The sequence below is a fragment of the Acanthochromis polyacanthus genome, chromosome 10 (assembly GCF_021347895.1).
Source record: "Acanthochromis polyacanthus isolate Apoly-LR-REF ecotype Palm Island chromosome 10, KAUST_Apoly_ChrSc, whole genome shotgun sequence".
Lineage (NCBI taxonomy): Eukaryota > Metazoa > Chordata > Actinopteri > Pomacentridae > Acanthochromis > Acanthochromis polyacanthus.
Window position 1 is genome coordinate 38,526,349 of NC_067122.1, and position 24,849 is coordinate 38,551,197.

At 40.0% G+C, this 24,849-nt stretch overlaps 1 non-coding gene across 1 annotated transcript; it reads left to right on the plus strand.

Annotated features, from left to right (window-relative positions):
- The first annotated feature begins 1,350 nt into the window (after positions 1-1,350).
- trnal-uag (transfer RNA leucine (anticodon UAG)) lies at positions 1,351-1,432 on the plus strand. Its single transcript has one exon. It is a non-coding gene; the product is annotated as a tRNA-Leu (tRNA).
- The last annotated feature ends 23,417 nt before the right edge of the window (positions 1,433-24,849 follow it).

The window sequence follows — 24,849 nt, forward strand, 5'->3', positions numbered from 1 at the left end:
ACAGGTAAAATGTATTATTGTATTATACTGCGGCTGTAGGCAACTTCACGAGTCCTACGCAAGTTTCTGGAGGAGGGCGTTTGTTCGTAAATGTTAAGAGGGGGCAGGTTAGAGGGGGGTGAGGGAGAGGTTGTATGTGCGCATGCGCATGCTACGTTCAAAGTCGTAGGAAATTAAATCTCCTCTAATGCCTTTAAACAGAAGGTTTATGTCAGACGTAATGCCACCATCAACTTAATTCCAAACAGAGACATTAGTATCAGCTTTTGTTCTGGTCTTGACTTTTCAAATCCCAGCATCATCATATACCATTCATACATAGTCTGACCAGCAGAGTGGTGCAGTGGAAGCTTGCTGAGCCCATAAGCCAGAAGTTGATGGATTGAAACTATCCTCTGTTAAGTGTAAATGCTGGCAACCAACGTGGTTCTGTGGTTGGAGCCCTCCTCTTTCACTGCTGACACTCACTTCAATATCCATATTATGCCAGAAAAACATCTAGTATGTCTGAAGTATCAGTATGTCCTTCTACATCTGATCATATTTTGTAGTCATCCTGCTTTTCTGACCCTTCTAACCCACAATCCTCTGCAGTTATATCACTATCCACCCATATATTCAATGTCCATGCACATGTAGGATGGAGGGGGCGCTGGAGTCTATCCCAGCTGGCTTTGAGGGAAGCAGAGGACACCCTGGTCACCTGTTTCTCACATGGCTGCTTAGAGACAGACAACCACACTCACATTCCACGACTCACTGGAACCAGGAATCTTCTCGGTCTGAGGTGACAATGATAACCACCGATCTGCCGTGCTGCACTTACGTCGCATATGTCACAAAGTTGTGTGTAAGTTTAAGCCAGTGTACAGACAGATGACAAGTCATTTTGCACCACAGACTGAAGCCTATCAGCTCCAGGGGCACCTGTTAACTGCCCCTCTACTCTGACCCCAACTGTATCTGCACAAACAACATTTCACAGTGCTGTAATGTCTTTGGGAAAAGCTGTTTCCTATTCTGGCATCTTGCTTGTTCAGATTGAAATGTGTTGCTAATTATGCAACTCTGTAATTTTGTGTGATAATTCTTGAGGTACCTTCTGTATTCAATCAAACTAGGCAATAGGCTCTTAGGAATGGCAATGAACTATTGGCTGGTAGGTGAGCATCAAGGAGAGTGAAGTAAGAACAGATCTGGATGGAAAGAGTGGACCTAACAAATGGCAGAGTTTTCGGCTCACTCAGAGGGACCAACAGGCTGACAATTGGAAATACATGATCTTCTACTGTAGCTTGAGCTCACAGCAAACAAAAACTATTTAGACCATGATTATACTATAGCAATCAAGGTAGTGTGGCCGAGTGGTCTAAGGCGCTGGATTTAGGCTCCAGTCTCTGTGGAGGCGTGGGTTCAAATCCCACCACTGCCATCCCTGTTACTCTTGGAAGTGGTATCTTTATAAGATGACAGAAAATTGGGAAAACTTTGGTGTCCTAAGTCAGAAAAGGATATCAAAGAACATAAAGTCATAAAGTTTCTGCTGAGAATGTGGATGCCTATAAAATACTAATAAATAATTGGTTGTTGCAATGGACCCATAACCCCAAAATCTACAAATCAACACATTTTGTCCATCATAGATTCAGTCAACTACCATGACTGTGTGGTTATTTTACTCACTCATCCACCCATATTGTCAAACTTTTACAAGAAAATCCACCTGTATCAAAAAGTCTCTCAAGTTAATCATATAATCAACTCTCTAAAAGTAGGTAGAATCATTAGGAATAACTTAACAGTGCTTTCATATTAGGGAATCTGACAGGAACAGTAAAGTTATGTATAGCCAAGAGTTTAAAAAATGGATTAAAGCTCCAGTCTCCCAAAAAGTGATTCCTTCACAGGGCTGGGGTTTGATAGGGCTGCTCAGTTTATCCTCAGCAGTCGCTTGGTATTTATGACTGATATTCTGATCTACTGCATACTCACTCATAATACCACTGTACACATGTTCTCTACACTGAGGCACTTACATTTTTCTGCCAAAGTAATCGTTCAGGCTCATAATAAGCCACTTTAGCTAATTGATTCCCAATAGTTTTAAGCAGGAAGCACAACTACCAATCCGGTTCTCCGTTGTTAAGCTCCAGTCAATTTTGGGACTTACCAATTGTAGACTAATTGCGCATAATTAGCCTCAGGAGAGAATGGACAATACTGTGGGATACAACCAAATGTTCAGATGTATCTGCACCCACTCTTAGAGGCCGGCACGTGGGCTGTTGTGTGAAACTGAGTGAAATGTTCCCCTGCACAGCATACAAATCAACATTTTGGGAGGTATTTCATGCACCACAGAGAGCTATTACAACAGTTTGTTCATTGATTTCTGCATACTTAATTTTTCCACTTGCATCCAGCAGCATCCAGCCACTTGCTGTACAAATGTCTGTTTTTTAAAGGTCAGAAATGAGATGGTTTGTGCTTTAGTGGACATCATGAGCATTTTATCTTCCACAGCTCTGCAGAATAACTGAATCCATTTGAAACTCCTGATAACCAGTTCCACATTCTGCCCTTTGTGATTAACAGCGAGGTATTATTCATACTTAGAATTAGATTTAGAAATGCACAAGAGGAAAATTACAAAATAAAAGTTAAAGCACTAATCACACAGGCAGAATATAATTACTTGAAGGTGCTGCAAAAGAGCTTTTTCTTTATTTCCCCCATCAAAATCCAACTCTTTAATACCGTGATGTCGCAAACTGTCAGACAACAGTCAAAATATACTCTTCCCTTTTTGGATTGAGCACTCTGTCTGCATAAATCAAAGCTTTTTGTACTATTAAGTTTGGATTAATCACCTCCTGAGCTGTGTGGTCACTGGCGATGGAATTTAAATAAGACAAGCGACGCAAATTCATGACATCTCAATTAGTGGGACGCTCGTCTTTCGTCTTTTTGTCTCACATTTTTACAATGAATGGATGGATTGCACACAACATTTTACTGCAGTACCTCTGAGTGCATATAATTGTGTTTTCCAACCTATCAGTCAGCACCCATTTTAAAAAAAATAATAATAGTGCCTTTCTTCTGCTTTTATTTGTGATTGAACTGGAAAGTATAAATAGACGTAGACACAGTAAACTGTTCGTGCACATAAACCCTCTGATAAAGCTTTTCATGTTGACATAGATTCAATTTTAACAGTAATTTGGGCTCGGGGAGAAACTGGTACTTTCCCCTAAAGTCTGAAATGAGATGTTTCCTCATTTTTACTCATCAGATCTCAGCGTGATTACAGTGTGATTCAGTTTGTTTCTTAAACTTTCTATCCTTTACCATGTGTGTTTCATCATTTTTACCACATCTTTTCTTGCACAACAATTCAAGCATCAGCAAAGCTCAACTCATTATACTTTTGTGTTGGCTGCTGGTTAATTACAAACTATCTGAGATAATTGGGGAAAAAAAGAGGCTTGCACAAATTGAAATCTGAATACATGATGACTGTAGGAAATAATGACATCAATATTTGTAAAATCTATCAGCACTGAATGCAAGAATTGAATCTGAAAGGAAAGCTCTCTGAAAACTTAGAGTGGAAAAGTTTTATCTAACAAAGCAATTAGTTCACAGCAGATGGAGTCATTTTATGTTTTTATGTTTGTTGCAAATGCAATCTTTTGAGTATCACAGCTGTTACATAACAGTCATAAATCAATGCATTTAACACATTTAATTACCTGCTAATCAGTGGCTATTGATTTCCACTATGGCCCTATAATAATTATGAAATCAAGATCACAACCTGAGTCTGACAGTGCTTTAAAAACTTGTGTCGTCCTGCGGGTCACAATTGTTTTAAAGTTTGAGAATGTGGGGAAAAAAGATATTTTCACAGTGAAACTTCTGATGTCTACATTTTTAACATTTTGGGAAATTTTTGAACATTTTTGGTGCAAAAAAGAAATGTTAAAAATGTTTTTTAAGAGCATTCACAAAAAAATCATCCAAAATCCAGTGAATTTCACTGGATTTTGGATGAATTTTGGTGAATGTTCTTTAAAAAATATTTAAATTTTTACTGATATATATGTAGTCACTTTAGATATTTTTAGGATTTTTTTGAAAGATTTTTATAAATTTTTTGAAAATATTTACAAGAATTTTCTTGCCAAATTTGGGAGATTTGTTTTTTAAGTAAAACTTTTAAGGGAAACAATTAAGGAATTATTGAAATTTTCTTCCTGAAATTTTCAGAAATTTTGGAATTTTTTTTGCTGAATTTTTGGATTTTTTTTCACACAAGAAAAACATTTTTTTTTATGTCTGTAAATGAAGACAACAGGAGGGTTAACATTTACACAATGTAATCAATTTTTTTTATATTGTTATCCAATCTTCAAGTGTCAAATTGTCTAGAAAGCAGCATCATAAAGTCAACTAGTTGAAACTAAAGTTTACTAGTCATTTCGTTAAAGTAAAAACAAGGCCCAGAAGTGAACCCCGACTGGTCCAGCTATTATTACTTCATCTGGGTGAAAAATGTTCCATACATACAGTAGTTTAATGTTCACACCACTGCCACTTTTAGCTCCTCGTAGTTGAAATTTTTGGCACTTAAAGCAAGTTTACAGCGGGAAACTGATAAAGCTATTTCAACAAAGGTCTCACTGAACGCAAAGTAGATCATGGTTAAATTCCTGCTTCTTACTGTGCTCATCTTCAGTGCTTCTCAGTCAGTATTTATAGATGGAAAGCACTCAAGCTGACGCTGACACAAGGTTTCAGATTCAGACATTTCCACTTTGGTGCGTTGCCTCTCAGTAGGTTCACCTAAAGAGGGATTTTTCCCTCAAGATTTGTTAATCAAGCCCACTTGATTAATATTATAATATATTTATTCTGACAAGTGAAGAACCTGTTTAAAGTCCCATCATGTGGGTGTGAGCCCTGATATTAAGAAGCGAGAGCAGAGTGGTGCAGGCAAAGTGTGCCGGGTTCATACTCCAGAGGTCAGTGGACTGAAACCATGTCAATTATTTAAGACCAGATTTCTAAGTTTTACAAGTGACAGTGCACCCAATAAAGCAAGTCTTTCAGTTCAAGTATGTTTCCCTCTGTAGTGGATGTGTATATAGCAGGTAGATAATGCAACTTGTGCACTTTTGACTGCAGTTTGGGGTCAATTTCTATTCTATTTTGCTGTTTTCAAAACCTCTTTTTAAATTATATTCAACGCTGGTCACATAAAATAATTTTATAGGAACACAGCTGAGCAGTTGAAGGGGATGTTTACAGAGATGTGGGTTCAAATCCCTCTGCTGCCCTTTAATCCACCTTAAATACTGGTGTACCTCGTTTAAGCTGCTGCCTTCCACAGACTAAGCAACATCACAATTCCCTCAAATCAATTTTAGAAGTTGCTAATTGTGCAGTAATTATACATAATTAGCCTCCAGAGATAATGGACAGTGCTTTGGGACATACCCAAATCTTTCAATACAACTTCTGTCTCACTACTATGAATAGAATTCATCCATTTGTTCCTCTTCAGTTATCTGCTTAATGTTAAGTTAATTTCTTATTTTGAGACTCCAGTCAGAAATGTGACATGGTCAGTGGGGACACATGTATGGCTGAGTCTAAATGCAAGTGCCCAAAAATTTTATCTAGATTTTAATTCAATGCAGTGGATATGGAAAGTATTCAGACCCCCTTAAATTTTTCACTCTTTGGTTTATTGCAGCCATTTGCTAAAATCGTTTAGGTTATTTTGTTCCTCATTAATGTACACACAGCGCCCCATACTGACAGAAAAAGAAGGAATTTCGGCTGCACTTAAGGATCCTAAAAGCACAGTGGCCTCTATAATCCTTAATTGGAAGACATTTGGGATGACCAGAACTCTTCCTAGAGCTGGCCGTCTGGATAAACTGAGCAATTGAGGGAGAAGAGCCTTGGTGAGAGAGGTAAAGAAGAACCCAAAGATCACTGTGGCTGAGCTCCAGAGATGCAGTGGGGAGATGGATGAAAATTCTAGAAAGTCAACCATCACTGTAGCCCTCCACCAGTCAGGGCTTTATGGCAGAGTGGCCCGACGGAAGCCTCTCCTCAGTGCAAGACACATGAAAGCCCGCATAGAGTTTGCCAAAAAACACAAGAAGGACTCCCAGACTATGAGAAATAAGATTCTCTGGTCTGATGAGACCAAGATTGAACTTTTTGGCCTTAATTCTAAGCTGTATGTTTGGAGAAAATCAGGTCCTTCTCATCATCTGCTCACTACAATCCCAGCAGTGAAACATGGTGGTGGGAGCATCATGCAGTGGGGGTGTTTTTCAGCTGCAGGGACAGGATGTGGTTCTAATTGAAGGAAAGATCAATGTGGCGAAGTACAGATATATCCTGGAGGAAGACCTTTTCCCAGATGTGAGGACCTCAGACTGGGCCGAAAGTCCACCTTTCAACAGGACAATGACCCGAAGTACATGACTAAAATAACAAAGGAGCAGCTTTGGAACAACCCGGTGACTGTTCTTGAAACTCAGTTGAACATCTCTGGAGAGACCTCAAAATGGCTGTCCACCAACATTCACCATCCAACCTGACAGAACTGGAGAGGATCTGCAAAAAGGACTGGCAGAGGATCTCCAAATCCAGGTGTGAAAAGCTTGTTGCATCATTCCCAAGAAGACTCATGGGTAGTGAGAAAAACTGGCTTGAGTCTAGCTAATACAGCGAATAGATGGCTGTATTAGCTCAAAAGGGTGCTTCGACTCAATAATGAGCAAAGAGTCTGAATGCTGATGGCCTTGTTATATTTCAGCTTTTCTTTTTTAATGAACCTGCAAAAATGTCTACAATTGGGTTTTACCTGTCAATATGGGGTGCTGTGTATACATTAATGAAGACAAAAATTAATTTAAATGATTTAAATGGCTACAGTATAACAACTAGATGAGCCCTCAGTAGAGGGCAGAACCACGCCCTCTGCTGGCGAAAACCCTGTCCTCCCTATACAACTGATGCAATATGTATCAATTTAGATCATCGTACGTATCTCCCCCCCTACTTGATCTGCTGACCTGTAACTCCACAACTGAGCAGGGGACCTTAGACTGATCTTCAGTGCCAAGTTTGATTATCCTGACTTCAGCGGTTGCAGAGATATCGGACCGGACATAACCACATACATACATACTTACCCAGCCAGATACCGCACTGAATGCAATAACCCCGCCGACATACCCGTCGGGCGTGGTTAAATAGAGAAAAATTTAAGGGGTCTGAATAGTATAAGTAAACACTATATACCTGGATGTGTAAATGGGACCAGAATTTTTGGATGTTGATGCTCCACTTCTTCCCTTCTTTACTATTGTCCTGATAACATTACCCATATTAGACTTCAGTGGACGACATAAGAAGTAGTCTGACTCCAAATAACACTTTGTCTCAGATGTTACAGTGTGTGTCCATAGTTTTCTTGCAAATTAACTGATGTCGTCTCCACCTGCTGTTTAATTTATTACATTTCTGTGTTGGAGGACATAAATCCCATCTCACTTTCTATATCTGTCATTCCTTCTCTCCTCCTCCCTGCCTGAATAAATAACAAAGACCACAGCTGAGCAGCTGGCCAAGTCCACATCTAATATCATTCCTCTCTGTATGTCAGTGTCACTACAAGTCAGACACATCTTGTCATTAAATTTAAATTTCATCCATGTGCACAAACATTATGGCGACTCCTGCACTGATTATTAAAATTCTTTCCTTCCTCCTGCATTAAACAAATGGAGTTGTTCTGGAATGTAAATCACTATTTTAGATGCCTCAAAGCAGAAACACTTGATTGCTAATAGCCATATTCACTTTAACACTTGGTTTGATCAGACTCATTTCAACAAGTATATTTGACCTGCAGTGTTAAGTTTGACACAGAAGCAGGAATATTTAAGGATATATTTAAATAAATCTACTAAAGCAGAAGTCAACAAACATTTTCAAGTTGTTTATCGAAATTTAAATGAGAATCACTGAGTCTTCTTGCCAGATGTTTGCATAAAGAGCAAAGCATAGAGAAGCAGAATGAAAACAAAAAAATGACAAAGTCAGAATAAAAATGAAAGCAACTGATTGGAATTCTGAAAACCCCCACCACACACACACACATAAGGTAACTCATCACTCTGAGAACAAGGTGTCCCTAAAATTACACGCTAATCCTCAACCCACACTTCTTATCATCATACCTGAAAATCATCTGCACTATTTTATCTTTTCTTCTGTTCTTTCTTCGTCAATGTCTCAGCCCTGCACGAGTTACTCTGCCTTCTTTTTTCTCTCAGTGTTTTTTACTTATGTCAAAATTTCACTTTCATTTTGCTAAAAACGCAGAGCAAATGACAGGAATTATGCTTTTATTCAAGTGGCAATCTGAACTAAATACACAGCAATTTTTGTGGTTTTACTATCGGTGTTTCTTTACTGAAAAATAAAATCTGTGTTTCCTACCTGTGCAACAACACATTAAAAGCTGCAATTTGAATGAGCAGTGACCAGCAGCCTTATGAAGAAAAACACATTTTTAGCACAATTATAACCGTAAAATATCTGTTTCATCATTCACGCATGAGAGAGATGACTGAAAAATGTCTCCTAAACCCTTTTTGTGGAAAACACAGTCATGCCCAATAAAACATAATGCAGAAACATGCTTTCAGTTGGAAGAAAATTGATTTGAAACCTTCAAAAAGACACTGAGGTACAAACCACAGCTGGTTTCTATTCCATCAGAGCAGCTATGATAGTTGGTAAAATGCCCCTGAAATGCATTCAGTGTAGACTGTGTGTTGCGAGGAACTTTGTATGGAACTAGAGTGTGAGATAAAACCAAGAGGAAAACAACAATTGAAATAAAAAATTCATGATGTTGTATTTTACTCCGGCCTTTTGTTGATCTGGGGGTTCAGGCAGTGATGAGTCATCTGGTTTTCTGATAGTGACTGCTGTGGAAAGTTCCCAGAAGCCCAGAGAAGAAGGAGATTGATATTATGTATAATGTTGTAACAATGTTCTAGAAACTGGGCAGCTCTTGGTTTAATGGAATGAAAGGTTACATGTGTCTGTGACAATTGTTCTTTTTGCTCATGATACATACAATAGAAGCTGCGACTTGGGTTTTGTCTGTGAAAGAAAAACAAAGATTTTAGTCAGGAATGAAAGACTTCCACATCTACATTACTGTTCAAAAGTTTGGGGTCACTTAGAAATGTTATTAATTTTGAAAGAAAAATGTTTTTTTCAATGAAGATCACATTAAATGAATCAGAAATACAGTCTAGACCAGGGGTCGCTAACCTTTAACACTCAAAGAGCCATTTCGACCCGTTTCCCACAGAAAAGAAAACACAGAGAGCCGCAAAAACCTTTTGGCATTTAAAATGAAGACAACATTGCATATATCACTTTTTTACCTCTATGCCCTTGTTAATTTTGACTAATTAATAATAATAAAAAAAATGCATTAAAAAAATAATGTATTTAACCGCACCTTTCTCAGTTCCCAAATTTCTGGCACACCGATAACACTGATGAACACTCCAGCCAGGTAGGTAGCGCTAATGAACCTAAAGTCTGTTTTCCAGCTGTTGAAGAAGATTCACAGGATGCACTGTCAGCGCACAACAAAGTTTGGTGAACAGTGATTGAAGACGAGAACCCTCTGACTGTGTTGAGCAGAAAGTTTCTTTTAAAAATTTTCCTGATGGCAGCTTGGATAAAAACGTGGTTATTTGGAAATTGTGCAACAAATAGTTTTCTGATCACCGCAGCACTTCAAGCCGGTGTATCCATGCCATAATAGACCACTTTTCAAGATGCTAAAGGTGCTTGAGTTTACAAAAAGCTTTAAAATATTGATTATGATCGCGACAAATGAACTTTGAGTTTGCAGTAATCTGTAAATGTAGTAGACAGATAAATATAAATGAAATATACTTGTACAGGAAAGAAATTTGAAGGAGCGACGGCTAGGATTTAGGAATGGTGGCCCGCTGCTGCTGAATGAATGTAGAGCAAACACTGGGACCCGAAGATCAACAGGACTCCAAATGAATACACTGTTAACCTTTCCTGCTCAGCTCCCGACCGTGGTCAGGAAGCCCAGGGGAGGACAGTTCTCCAGGGCCGAAGTTATTGTTGTTACTTCGGGGTTAACCCCCTTCACTTCCTCAGCAGTCGTAGAAGGCAAAGACACAGGAGCCCGGCCTTATTGAAGAATACTGCAGCCTTTATTGTGAATTAACAGTGGCTGAACCATACAGTCGCGCAAACCCAGCAGCTACACACCTCTTCTCTCTTACTCCCCGAACCGACTGTCGTCTTCCTCGCTCGCGCTGCATTCAGGGTCGCTCAGACATCTCGCTCTCCCCCTCTCACTCACACACACACACACACACACACACACGCTGCTCTCTCTCTCCCTCTCTCATAACGGAGCCATGCACTCTCATAACAACACACAGGCCAGCGAGTGTCGGAGATTGACGACTGGGACGCATATTTTGACAGACAAAAATTAAGACGTTTTATTTTGATGTTACAAGATCACAATCTTCAAATTTAGAATTTAATTTTTAAAACTATTCAATTCAATTCAATTTTATTTATATAGCGTCAATTACAGTCAAATCGTCTCAAGACGCTTTACAGAACCCATATGCCTGACCCCCAGAGCAAGCCCAAAGGCGACAGTGGCAAGGAAAAACACCCTTTTAACAGGGAAGAAACCTCGAGCAGAACCCGGCTCTATATAGGGGGGACCCATCTGCCTGCTGGCCGGGCGGGTTGAGAAGGACAGAGGAGGGCAAGGGGGAGGGATGGGAGAAGAGGGAGGGGTGGGAAAGCAAGGAAAACACAACACAGATTTGGATACATGTATGACAAGATATGTGACACAGACAAAGTATAAGCTAACATTGAAAACTGACTCATAATTTACTCTTATGATGTACGGCTCTAACATTAAACATACTCCATATATAGCTAGCAGTAAAATTCAAACAGTATGTAAGTTAGCATAACAAGTATAGTGAAGGCAATGCAGAGTTGACTGGTGGAAAAGGGGAGCTGGAAGCAGAGGGCTGGAGGAAGGTCAGCAGCAGCATCCCACAGTGGACATGATGGAGACTAGACCAGTTGGTGGAACATCGACCGCAGATCTGAAGCATCCAGCTCTGGGACCAGGGACACTCGGAGAAATAGCACAGGGGGAAACAGAGGAAATGTACTGCAATAACGGTATACATATTAAATGTAAAGGTAGATAGAGAAGGGCTCAGTGCGTCAAGAAAAGTCCCCCAGCAGCCTAGGCCTATAGCAGCATGACTAGAGGCAGAACGAAGGGACGACCAAGAGGGAGTCAGCTGTGCAATGAAGACACAAGCCGAACCCCTGTGGGTCACCCAGTCAGCCCCAACTATAAGATTTGTCAAAAAGGAACGTTTTAAGCCTGGTCTTAAAAATAGAGAGGGTGTCTGCCTCCCGAACCCAAACTGGGAGCAGGTTCCACAGGAGAGGCGCCTGATAACTGAAGGCTCTGCCTCCCATTCTACTTTTAGAAATTCTAGGAACAACAAGTAAGCCTGCAGCTTGAGAGCGAAGAGTTCTACTAGGATAATATGGTACTATCAGATCTTTAAGATATGATGGAGATTGGTTATTAAGAGCTTTATATGTCAGAAGAAGGATTTTAAATTCTATTCTGGATTTAACAGGAAGCCAGTGAAGAGAAGCAAGTATAGGGGAAATATGATCTCTTTTGCTAACTCCTGTCAGTACTCTGGCAGCAGCGTTTTGGATCAACTGTAGATGTTTGAGAGAGCTATTTGGACAACCCGATAATAAGGAATTGCAATAGTCAAGCCTGGAAGTAACAAAAGCATGAACTAGTTTTTCTGCATCACTCTGAGACAGAATGTTCCTGATTTTTACAATATTACGCAGGTGAAAAAAGGAAGTCCTACAGACTTGCTTTATGTGCGAGCTAAAGGACATGTCCTGGTCAAAAATAACTCCAAGATTCCTCACAGTAGTACTGGAGGCCAATGTGATGCCATCCAGAGTAACTATTTGCTTTGAAAGCGAGTTTCTAAGATGTTTGGGGCCAAATACAATGACTTCAGTTTTGTCTGAATTTAGCAGTAGGAAGTTAAAAGTCATCCAGGTTTTAATGTCCTTAAGACAATCTTGCAGTCTAGCAAACTGATCAGTTTCATCTGGCTTCATAGATAAATACAATTGTGTGTCATCTGCATAACAATGGAAGTTAATACAATGCTTCCTAATAATATTGCCTGAAGGAAGCATGTATAATGTGAAAAGTATCGGTCCTAAGACAGAACCTGAGGAACTCCATGATTAACTTTAGTATGCTCAGAAGAGTTATTGTTGACATGCACAAACTGGAACCTATCTGATAAGTAGGATTTAAACCAGTCCAGGGCTGTCCCTTTAATGCCAATTGAATATTCTAGATGCTGTAATAAAATTTTGTGGTCGATTGTGTCAAACGCTGCACTAAGATCTAACAAAACAAGTATAGAGACTAGTCCATTATCTGATGCTATGAGAAGGTCATTAGTAACTTTCACCAGAGCTGTTTCTGTGCTATGATGCACTCTGAAGCCTGACTGAAACATTTCAAACAAATTATTCCTTTGTAAGTGTTCACATAATTGATTTGCAACTGTTCTTTCCAGAATTTTAGAGAGAAATGGTAGGTTGGATATTGGTCTATAGTTAGCTAACACATCTAGATCTAAAGTGGGCTTTTTAAGCAAAGGTTTGATGACAGTAACCTTAAAAGCCTGTGGTACATAGTCTGTTACTAGAGAGAGATTAATCAGATCTAACATTGAAGAATTAATTAAAGGTAAAATCTCCTTGAAGAGTCTAGTTGGGATAGGATCTAAAAGACATGTTGATGGTTTGGATGTAGAAACTGTTGAAATTAGTTCAGAGAGACATATAGGAGTGAAGAATTCTAAAGATTCATCAGGTCTAACAGCCAATTCAAAAGCATCTGTGACATTTGTAGGAAGGGCCAGATTAATTTTATCTCTAATCATAACTATTTTATGTGTAAAGAAGCTCATGAAGTCTTTACTGGTTAAAGCTAAAGGAATATAAGGTTCAACGGAGCTCTGACTCTTTGTCAGCCTGGCTACAGTGCTAAAGAGAAACCTAAGGTTATTCTTGTTCTCCTCTATTAAAGATGAATAATAAGTTGTCCTGGCATTACGAAGAGCTTTTTTATAGATTACTAGACTATTTTTCCAAGCCACATACACTACCTCTGAATTAGTGGAATACCACTTTCTTTCCAGCTTTCGGGATGCCTGCTTTAAAGTCCGCAGCTGGGAATTATACCAAGGAGCAAGTCTTCTCTGAGATATAACTTTCTTTTTACAGGTGCAACACTATCAAGAGTTGTACGTAGTGAGGCTGAAGCATTATTAACATAATAATCCACTTCTGTGGGGGTAAAATTATAATATTTGCCTTCTGATTTATCAGTAAATGTTGCTGAAGTAAACAGTGAGGGTGTTATTTCCTTAAATTTACATACTGAATTGTCAGACAAACACCTACTGTAATGATATTTGTTCTCAGCTGCTAAACAATCCTTTACTTTAAATTGAAACATTATCATAAAATGGTCAGAAAGAAGAGGGTTCTGGGGAAATACTGTTAACTCTTCAATTTCTATGCCATAAGTCAGGACAAGGTCAAGAGTGTGATTAAAACTATGAGTTGGTTTATTTACATGTTGAGAAAACCCAATTGAGTCTAATAATGAATTAAAAGCTGTTGTAAGGCTGTCGCTGTCTACGTCAACATGAATGTTAAAGTCACCCACAATTATAACTTTGTCTGAACTGAGCACTAATTCAGATAAAAAGTCTGAGAATTGAGATAAAAACTCAGAATAAGGAGCAGGAGGACGATATATAACAACAAATAAAACTGGTTTCTGAGCTTTCAAATTTGGATGAGAGAGACTAAGAGTGAGATTTTCAAATGAGCTGTAATCAGGTTTAGGCCTCTGGTTAAATTTTAAACTAGAATGGTAGATTGCTGCTATTCCTGTGATTCGAGGAATATGACAGTTAATATGACTAGGGGGAGTTGATTCGTTTAGGCTAACAAATTCTTCCTGCTGCAACCAGGTTTCAGTCAAACAGAACAAATCAATCTGGTGATCAGTTATCAACTCATTTACTAGCAGAGATTTAGACGAGAGAGATCTAATATTTAACAGACCACATTTAATTTTCCTGTTTCTTTGCTCTGTTGAAATAGAGGTATTAATTTTTATTAAATTTTTGTGGTTACTATTTCTTTTGTATATTTTTGATTTGTTTAATTTACTGAATTTTGGTGGTCGGGGGACAGACACAGTCTCAATAAAGTTAACTGAATTACTGGAGGGTGACAGCTGTGAGGAAACTGCAGAGAGGTGTGTAAAACTACAGCTCTGCATCCTGGTCTTAACTCTGGGTTGTCATGCTTTAGGAGTACTAATAAAATCAGCCATATTCCTAGAAATGAGAGCTGCACCAGCCAAAGTGGGATGGATGCCGTCTCTCCTAATCAGACCAGGTTTTCCCCAAAAAGAGCTCCAATTATCTATAAAGCCCACGTCGTCTGATGGACACCACATAGACAACCAGCGGCGAAACGACGACATGCGGCTAAACATGTCATCGCTGGTCAGATCAGGCAAGGGTCCAGAGAAAACTACGGAGTCCGACATGGTTTTGGCGAAAGTACACACCGATGCCACGCTAATTTTGGTGACCTCCGATTGGCGTAACCGGGTGTCGTTACCGCCGACGTGAATAACAATCTTACTATATTTACGATTATCTTTAGCCAGCAGTTTCAAATTTGCTTCTATGTCGCCCGCTCTGGCCCCTGGGAGGCATTTAACTATGGTCGCTGGTGTCGCTAGCTTCACGTTTCTGACTATGGAGCTGCCAATGATCAGAGTTGGTTTCTCAGCGGGTGTGTCACTGAGCGGGGAAAAACGATTAGAAACATGAAGCGGTTTGTGGTGAGCCGGGACAGCAGGCTTGAGTTTAGGACTGTTTTTCCGACAAACTGTCACCCATCCACCCGGCTGTTCGGGCGCTGCTAAGGGACGGCTAACAGATGCTACACTAGCTAAGCTATTGCGGTCCGCACCGGCTAAGGGGGCCTGGCTAGCTGCTAGCGGGTTATTTTCCATGGTGCGGAGCCGCGATTCCAATTCGGAGAGCCTCGCCTCCAGAACTACAAAAAGGCTGCACTTATTACACATATCGTTATCACTAAAGGAGGCAGAGGAATAACTAAACATGTGGCACACTGAGCAGGAGAGGGAGAGAGAGGGAGAGGAAGAGGCAGAAGCAGAAGCCATGCTAACAACACGACACAGTGCTGAAACAGGAAATGACGCAATACGCTCACCGTAACGTCAGACGTCGCCTGCAGGAGTAACACCTCTAAGAAACTAAGAAACTAAAATAAATTTTATTTAAATAGCCTGCTGATTATTAATTTTCCAAAGCTACAGGGAGCCGCAACAGAGGGACGAAAGAGCCACGGGTTGCCGATCCCTGGTCTAGACATTGTTAATGTGGTAAATGACTATTCTAGCTGGAAACAGCTGATTTTTAATGGAATATCTCCATAGGGGTACAGAGGAGCATTTCCAGCAACCATCACTCCTGTGTTCTAATGCTACATTGTGTTAGCTCATGATTTTGAAAGGCTAATTGATGATGAGAAAACCCTTGTGCAGTTAACACTGCTACATTCCTTGGTGTGTTTGTGTGTAGGTAAGGTAGGTTGTGTTTTTGTTTCTGTTCTCTCCTGGTGGGAGTGGCCAGATACACCTGCAGCTACCTCACAATTAGAGGAGACGGTAAAAAGCCAAGTCAACCTGATCATCGCTGACAGTGGGCCAGATCAGGGCCTAGTGTGCTGTGTTGGTGTCTCGCATTCTGCTAGAATCAAAATTGGTGTTTTGATTTTGGAGCGGCTTTGTGTTAATATGTTCGCCTTGCGTTGAATTTTGGTTTTGTTTTCTTTTTAGTAAAATAAATAACTTGTCTGTTTCACGTTCAATTGTCATGCCTCTTTACCTGGTTTTCTTTATGTTTGTTACTCCCCTCATCCCCTAGTTCTTGGGGACGTAACAACACATAAATTACTTGAATTATGTTCATTTTATCGTACATAATTATAAGGTAACGTTTTTTTCTACACCGACAAATCAGGAGATGCCGTTAAAAACATGTCAGCAAGGTAAAACATCTTCTTTTACTGATATGTCGGTGGGAAAAAACAACGTTACCTTAGCACATAAATTAAACTGTGAGTTTTCATGGAAAACATAAAATTGTCTGGGTGACCCCAAACTTTTGAACAATAGTCAATATTCTAGCAGAGATACAGCAAGAATTGGGAGAAACTAAAGACTAAGATTTTTACATTCCTTTGGATAGGTTAGGGATTAATTTCAACTCCATTCAAAAAACTTTATTTGTTCTCTACAGGCAATTTAAGGCACATAGAGCAGTTGGATAAACAAAAAATTAAGTGGAGGACAGAGAAGAAGGGTGAAACACATTTGGGATGAGCATTGTATGTCTCAAATGGCAGGGAGAAACTTGAACAAATCAGATTCCTACTGTGTCAGGACCTACAGCACACCGGTCTCCACAATTCTTTGTCTCCACATGAGGCGTAACAATGACACGTTCTGGTCCAAGACACATTCACATGCTAACTCCAACTGATATCCACAAACTCCTCCATAGCAAGTTGTCTCCAGAAGGTGATAATGCTACTGTCTGTCAAGACTTTGGACTTGAGGTCCACCCATAGACATCCTGATGAAATGCAGGGACTTATTGTCTTGACCTACAATAAAGCAGAGAAAAAATGAGAGAAAATCACAGTAAACTGGAACCTCATTGAGTGCATCAAACTGATCCATGATGGAAATGTGAACAGCTATGTAAAAAACAGAGAGGTACTAGATTGTACAGCTCAAAAACTACTTCAGAAGCTGCAGCCATGTGGGGCAGATGTTCTTACTAGGTGCTGCAGATCTGGACATGTTAGAAGAGAGTCCAGGTTTACCAATGTCCTGGGAGAAGAAGCCATGTGTGTATCTTTGTACCACCAGAAAGACACACCGGTGTTGTAGCAGCCCACACCAACATGGATGTTCCCCTCATCACTGGCAGCATCAACATCAAGAGGGTGCTAGCCAAAAGAAACAGTCCATCTATCTCAGATCACATCAGGAGAACAGAGGTGTTTTCACTGTGAGCAGCATGGATTTACTGAGACTAATGAATGCCTTCAATGATCTGATCTCTGGAGAGCCATGCTCAAAGTGTCACCAGAAATCTGGTCTTTCCACAAGAACAACAGATATCTGTTGAGAGGCAGGCAAACACTCAGTATGAAAGGGGAGAACCAGGAGTGTGAGGCTCATACAGTGTTCTGTCTGACCACTGACAACATTGTTTCAGTCCTGAAACTTGAGTACAGATGTTGGTACCATACTTCAAAGGTTAGTCCTTCTGCACCTGAGGAACCAGATCACTGAAAATGTTGGGGTTCTTGGCCAACCCGGTCTCACGGGGATTCGTGAAACTGTCACGTAAGTTTTAGTTTCGGTTTCGTGCGCACCAACACGATTTCGTCATGTTTTTCGTGCCGCTCACCACGAAATGTTTTTCGCTGTGGTAATCACATCTGAAAGTGGTTTATACCGGCGGATTCATGACGATCTAAGCTGTCCATCGGCGTATACTGCTTGTGTGATCGCGTTTGCGGCCGCCGGCCGCCGGACATTCTTGAAATTCCTATGCAAATTGGTAAGTGTACCACCGGCTTATGGTTAGGTTATGGTTATGGTTATGGTTAGGGTTATGTTTAGGAACGATGTCATGCAAAATATAGCGTTGGATTCGCCACGGTTTTACATTAAAAATATAATATACACATTCTTTTGAAATACGTTCTGAGTGGCACGAAAAGTCCGCCGTTTAAAATACATTGGTGCGCATTTCGTGGTGAGCGGCATGAAAAACATGACGAAATCGTGTTGGTGCGCACGAAACGGAAACTAAAACTTACGTGACAGTTTCACGAATCCTCGTGAGATCGGGCTGTCTTGGCAAGTATGAGTCACTTAGTTTACTAGCAATGGTGTTATGGAAATTCCCCAGAAGCCCAGGGTGGAGGAAGACTGATAGCAAGCTGAACGTCAGAGAAGCTGGACAAACTTACTTCTAAAACTTGTATCTAAAAAATTAATTTGTTCTAAATCTTAAAAAAGACAAGACACTATGAAAGGAGACTTGGTGGCCAGTGGAGAGATATGGCTGAGTCCTTGCACAGTCTGCTCAGATCTGATTCTTTGTCCTCCAACTACAAACTTCCCCTGCCATTGCAAGCACCTTTAACAAGACACTTCCAGAATGTCACTTCAGCTTGGTGATTACTTGCATTGCTCTTTCTGATCATTTTATGACTACAGTCATGAATTCCACCGGGCATTGATTAAATCTGTGGCTACACTGAACATGACGTGGTCATTCTTGAAGCAGCTACTGCAGCACTACTCTTCCAAAATAATCAATAAAACTGATTAAGCCAGGCGTGTGAGCAGTGTGTAAGGTGTGAGCTCATACACCGGCCATCCAAAAATAGACTGGTCTTTTACGTACATTTTCTATATGAGATGTGCACTGCCTTTTTACACAGAAATGGATCCTACAGCGTCTATATTTTTTAAAAATGTATCTAACAATGTACATGAAAGGACAGCTAGGTTAGATTTGGGGATCTTTGATTCAGATATTTTCCAATATCTGATACTTGCTTAGTAAACTGAGTCCTACCCATATTAAACAAACTTGGTAAAAATGAGAAGTTTCATAGCAATGTGCTGAGTCCAAAAACTTGAGACACAGTGATCAAAAAGTGTTGTTTTGCCTGTGACTCACATTAACTAACAAACTGCTGTACGTGCACTGCAGGTGTAGCCAGCAAAAAGATACATGAAGTGCATCCAAGTCCATGAATGGGTCAGATGTGTGATGTGTTCAGTGTCGTCTACCCGTGACAGTAGACTCATTCAGAAAACATGCAGGGAGTCCAGAGTTTCATCTTTTCAACTCAGCTGACTTTAATCAGAGCACACCCAGCACATTTACTGCTATAGATCTAAGCATGTAGGCAACCACATATTTTATAGGTTTTACTTCTTTAACTGTGTTAAATTGCATTTCTAAGCTGCTGATGCACTCACACAGTTTTTCCCCAATTTGACTCTGACTTATTGCACCTAACTCTGCAAACATGAATTCTGTTTTCAGTAAAGCAGCAAGCGCTCCGCTGTCATTGTTGGCCAATTACATCTCCGTGCTCCCATGAATCAGAGAGTTGGCCAGTTCAAATAATGTGCAGGGAACTCTGCATGTAGGAGTCCATCAAAGCTTCATCTCTTCAACTTAGTAGACTTTAATCAGGGCACACACTGTAGATTCACTGCCACAGATCTGAGCATGCAGATGTGCTTTTATGTTATTGCTTTCAGTTCTTTTACTCTGTTAAATTGCATTCCTACCCTGCTGCTGCTCTCGCACATTTTTTTTCCCCAGTTTGACTCTGACTTATAAAATCAAACTCTGCAAATGTGGATTCTGTCTTTATCATTTCACGTAAAGTAAAGCAGCAAGTGCTCTGATTTCATTGTTTGGTCAATTACATCTCTAAGCTCCTGTGAATCAGAGTACAGATTACTGATTCAGACTATACAGATTAAAGTTGTTTTTTTTTTTTTGTACCTCACTCTATCTAAAGCAAGAGAACTTGTAATCCATAATGTAATATGTGGCTGTGGGGGTTTGTGAGGGAAACTGGTAAACGTGTGTCTGTGTGTGTGTGTGTCTGTGTCTGTATATAAAATCAAACTTATCCCGACTTGCTCTATTAAGCCTGTGATTAGCCTCCCCTCCATGACAGTCTGGAAAAAGCTTAGTGCTAACTCTGCTGGCCGAGATCAAAGACACACACAAAACACACACACACACACACACACACACACACACACACACACACACACACACACACACACACACACACACACACGTAGAAATTTAAAGTTGTGATACTTGGATACTAGTTCAGACACACAAAACGAAAAATACAATAATAAAAAAGAACATGGACTCCAATGTCAGTAGTGTGTATTTGCATTAATTCTATTTCTTTAATTCTGTGCCCTTGTGTGTGTATGGCGTCAGAATCGATTCAAAACAATCAAAGCAACTCGCAGTAACATGTGTGTACATGCATGATTATTATGTTACACGTGCGTGCGTGCGTGCGTGCGTGCGTACGTGCATTGTAATGTGCAGATTGTATTTCACGCGTAACAAGAAGCTGCGTACCTTTGAAGCAGCACGTGCACGCCTGTCTGTCACTGTTTGACAAATACCGTTACTTGCTCACACACGCATGCGGTCGCAATTTCTGATTGTACACAATAGTTGATCTGCACGGTGCAGGGCTCTGAGGACACTGACCTGCACAGTGCAGATCAACTATTGTGTACAATCAGAAATTGCGACCGCACGCGTGTGTGAGCGCGTAACGGTATTTGTCAAACAGTGACATACAGGCGTGCATTCGCTGCTTCATATGCACGCAGCTTCTTGCTACGCGTGACAGAGTTCGCGCACGTCATTTCCGCGTACATCTGAGCACGTGACCGAAATGTTCTATTATCTTCATGTGAGCGTTAATGCGTGTGTTTGTAAAAAAACGCATGAATGTTACGCGTGGCCGCGTGATTGCAGTTGTGCAGCAATGATCACACGCGAACGTGCACGTGAACGGGAGGCCATTATAAGTCAATGGGGAAACTGCATTATGCATCAGGCGCACAGGCGTCAAAGCACGCGCGTGTGACACATTCAGTTGATAGCTGCGCACGCTTTTTGAAACGATTCTGATGCCATAGTGTGTATGTGTGTGTGTGTGTGTGTGTGTGTGTGTGTGTGTGTGTCGGGGGGGGGCAGGTTCTGGCTATACTTGTGGGGACCAAACGTCCCCACAACTATAGGAAAACCAAAAAACATGTAATTTGTGGGGACCTCATTTGGGTCCCCACAAATGGAAACAGTGTTTTCTTGGCCATGTTGTTGTTACTGAAAAAAGCAAAAGTGTCTTTAGGGTTAGGCATTGTTTTGGTCTATGTTAAGGTTAGGGTTAGGGTAAGGGTTAGGGGTTAGATATGAATGGGAGTCAATGGTAGATCCCCACAATGATAGGAAAACACAGTGTGTGTATGTGTGTGTTTGTGCGTGTGTGTGTGTGTGTGTGTGTGTGTGTGTGTGTGTGTGTGTGTGTGTGTGTTTTGCATATGACTAACAACTGTGGTAATGAGGTTGGACTTTCCTAACAAGTGGTTTTCCTTCATCTGTCACCTCAAAATATTAAAAAAAAAAGACTTACAAAAATCTTGAATCCGTCCCCCTCATTAAAGAATGAGAGATTAAGGGGGAAGGTAAAAATAGCCCACATGAAGAGACGGATAAGACTTTTTAGCTGTGAGCTGATAGCAAAAATGTGGCCCCTTCTCCCCTCACTTTCATCCCTCCTTCATCCTACGCTCATTTCTTTCTAAGCTTTAAGCATTTTGTCAGTGCGCTGCACAAACCTTCTAGGTCCAATTTGTTTTATTACTGCATTTGGAATCAGTAATATAATCCACCGAATCAGTCAAATTTAGCAGCATAATCTTGTTATATTGCCACAGCTGCCAATGATGTGCATACAACATGATGATTTATACAGGTGTCAAAGCCAGTCTCCTTCTATCCTTTTCAGCCCAATTATCCTCTAGTCCCAGTAAAATGAATGAACACAATATTAAACGCAGTTTGGGAACAAATCAAATGAATACAAATCCAATATGTGGATATGAGCAAAACAAATGTCACATCAAATCATTTCAAAATCATGTCACACGCTCTGAGGACAATACATTTGTATATATAGCCCAATAAGGTGCAGTCAATTCCAGCCATTTTCAGTACAATAAAATCGCTAATATTTTATTAGTAAATAAAAATATGATGAGAAATACAGGGAATATTGGACGCGCATCGCGAGGTGCATTTCCTCGAAAACGACCTATTCGTGGATCATATACCGATTTCAAGACATGTTTTGGACAAAATATTTTACTGGCTTGTTTCGTCTGGATGTCCAAGGTTGGATTATGGCCGTTTTTTGTGGAATATTTTCATCTGTGTGTAATAATGAACCCGCAAATGTGAGTCGCGCTGTGTATGTTGAAGCCGTGTACAGAGAACAGATGGATGGATATTCGTTGTTTGTCGGACAAATGTGTTTATATTACCCGCTGTGGTAATCACATCTGAAAGTGGTTTATACCGGCGGACTCATGAGAATCTAAGCTTTCCATGGGTGTATAGTGTTTGTATAATCGCGTTTGCAGCTTTAGACATTTAAGGAAATGCTTATGCAGATCTCAAAGTGTTCTGTGGGCAGAACACTGAAGCTTAACAGGTTAAAGATTCTAGATTTTTCAGAGAGAGCAAATGAGTCGATGTAACTTTAAGAATTTCTAGCTACTTCTGTCTTTTTATTTGTCTAAAGTGGATTTTTAAGTTCATTGTTCAGACATTCAGTGGGGGTTGTTTTTTCACCAGATTTGTTGGACAGTGCAGAATAGAACTTATAATTTTGTCACCTTTATAACTTGACTGCTGACAGGCTGAAGTGGAACCATTTCCAAAGTACTTACAAAACAGTCAAGGAAGCTTTTCAGACTTTTGTCAAGCACTTTCTTGTTTTTTACACATTAAAGCAACTTCATTTTGCTCCCCCCAACACATACAGAGTCTCCATATGTGGATGAAGACACCAGATTTACATTAGACCAACTGACAGTATCTAAAGATGAACGAACCCATAGATTTCCTGATTGAGACTTCTGAAGCCCTGCAGTCCTTGACTCGATTTGATTTCCAGTTGATCCAGAAATTATCAAAAAAAACGCAGCATGAGTAGAACTGAATTGAACCGTGCTTCGTCTCTGAAGTCATGGACTGTACTATGATGGCACCCACAAGTCACTCACATTGGCCACAGCCTTAATTTAACTTTCAGCCGCAATAAAATTTAAATTGACATAAAAATTAATGAACAGCTGGAACTGGTGGGAGAGTCAATGGCTCGAGAAAGTCATACCGTTAAATGCTTTGAGGCTAAGAATGTCTGTGCAAAATGTTGTGGCAATTCTTAGAAAAAGGTTAAAAAGATAGATACTTTCATCTGGAAAGTGCTGGATCAAGCCAGTGACTAAGAATGGAGCTGAAAAGTGTTACTTTGGTGTTGAAAGCGTAAAGATTGGGAAGAAACATCAACAACATATTAATTATCTATATAACATAATTTTCTGTGGAACTTTCTGTGAACCTGCTTTCCACTATAGAAATAGTCCCTTCCCAGATAGCAAACTATGGGTGAATTAATGTTGAATCTATGTTGAGACCTAACGTAGGAATTATACAGAAAGCGCAAGGTTGATAAAATGTTGAGTCAACGTTTGCTTACATAGATTACATGTTTGCAAACATAGATTCAACATTAATTAAACATTGACCTGTCAAACATTTTAATTAAACCAAAATACAATGTAGATTCAATGGCATCTTTTAAACACAAACTTCAATGTTGACAAAATGTTGTTGAATCAACGTTGATCCAACCATCAGTCTTCAACCGTAACCACAATTCAACCTTCTTAACCCTAATTCAACATTGATTTAACATCTTTTGCTATCTGGGTAAAGTGTGATTTATGGTTGAAAAGCAAACGTTGACTCAACATTTTATCAACCTTGCGCTTTCTGTATAATTTCTACGTTAGGTCTCAACATAGATTCAACAGTGATTCACCCATAGTTTGCTATCTGGGTTGATATTAGCGGTTGCTTCTTTTAACTAAATTTCTTCATGCTTGGCCACAGATCACTCTGAGAACCGTTTTAAAGGAAGCTTCAATGCTTCTCTTCAGCACATATACTGTATATGAAGAAGAATGAAATTGCCATGATGTAACCTACAGGTTTCCAAAAGAAGGCCGGTGTCGTGACTGAGTTTGCCCATCTTGGCCTCTCCACCTAACTCCCTGCTAACCCAAAAATAATCAAAGAGGTGGTGCGTGAGTCGGGTCAAAACGGAATAGTCTCTGGGCCATTAGCTGTCCTGTAACATTCAAATTCAGATATATTTCATTCATGCACAGAGAAAGATAAATACATTCTACCAAAGCAGTTTGCAACAGATATACATGAAAGACCCAAGCAAACATGACCCACCTGTTACTGAAAGTGGCCACACCTTTATTTATTTACAATTGTAGCCTTTATTAAGTTTAAATTTATGCCTTATATGAAAAAATCACACCCCATACAGTTATAATGAACGGGAAAATTACCTGTCGAGACCAAAATATCACCTGTACCAGGCTGTTAATGTGTTTGTTTCTGTTGTGAAGTTGGTTATTTTAACATGGGGGTCAGTGGGGATTGATTGATTGATTTTCGTAATCAGTCTTAAGTGGACATCGAGGAACTGAAGTTTTTGGCACTTTCATGTTGTCTTTGTTTTTCTTTTTTTTTTGTAGCTTTTTACTGTTTTTATTGTTGCTGGAGGCTCTAATAC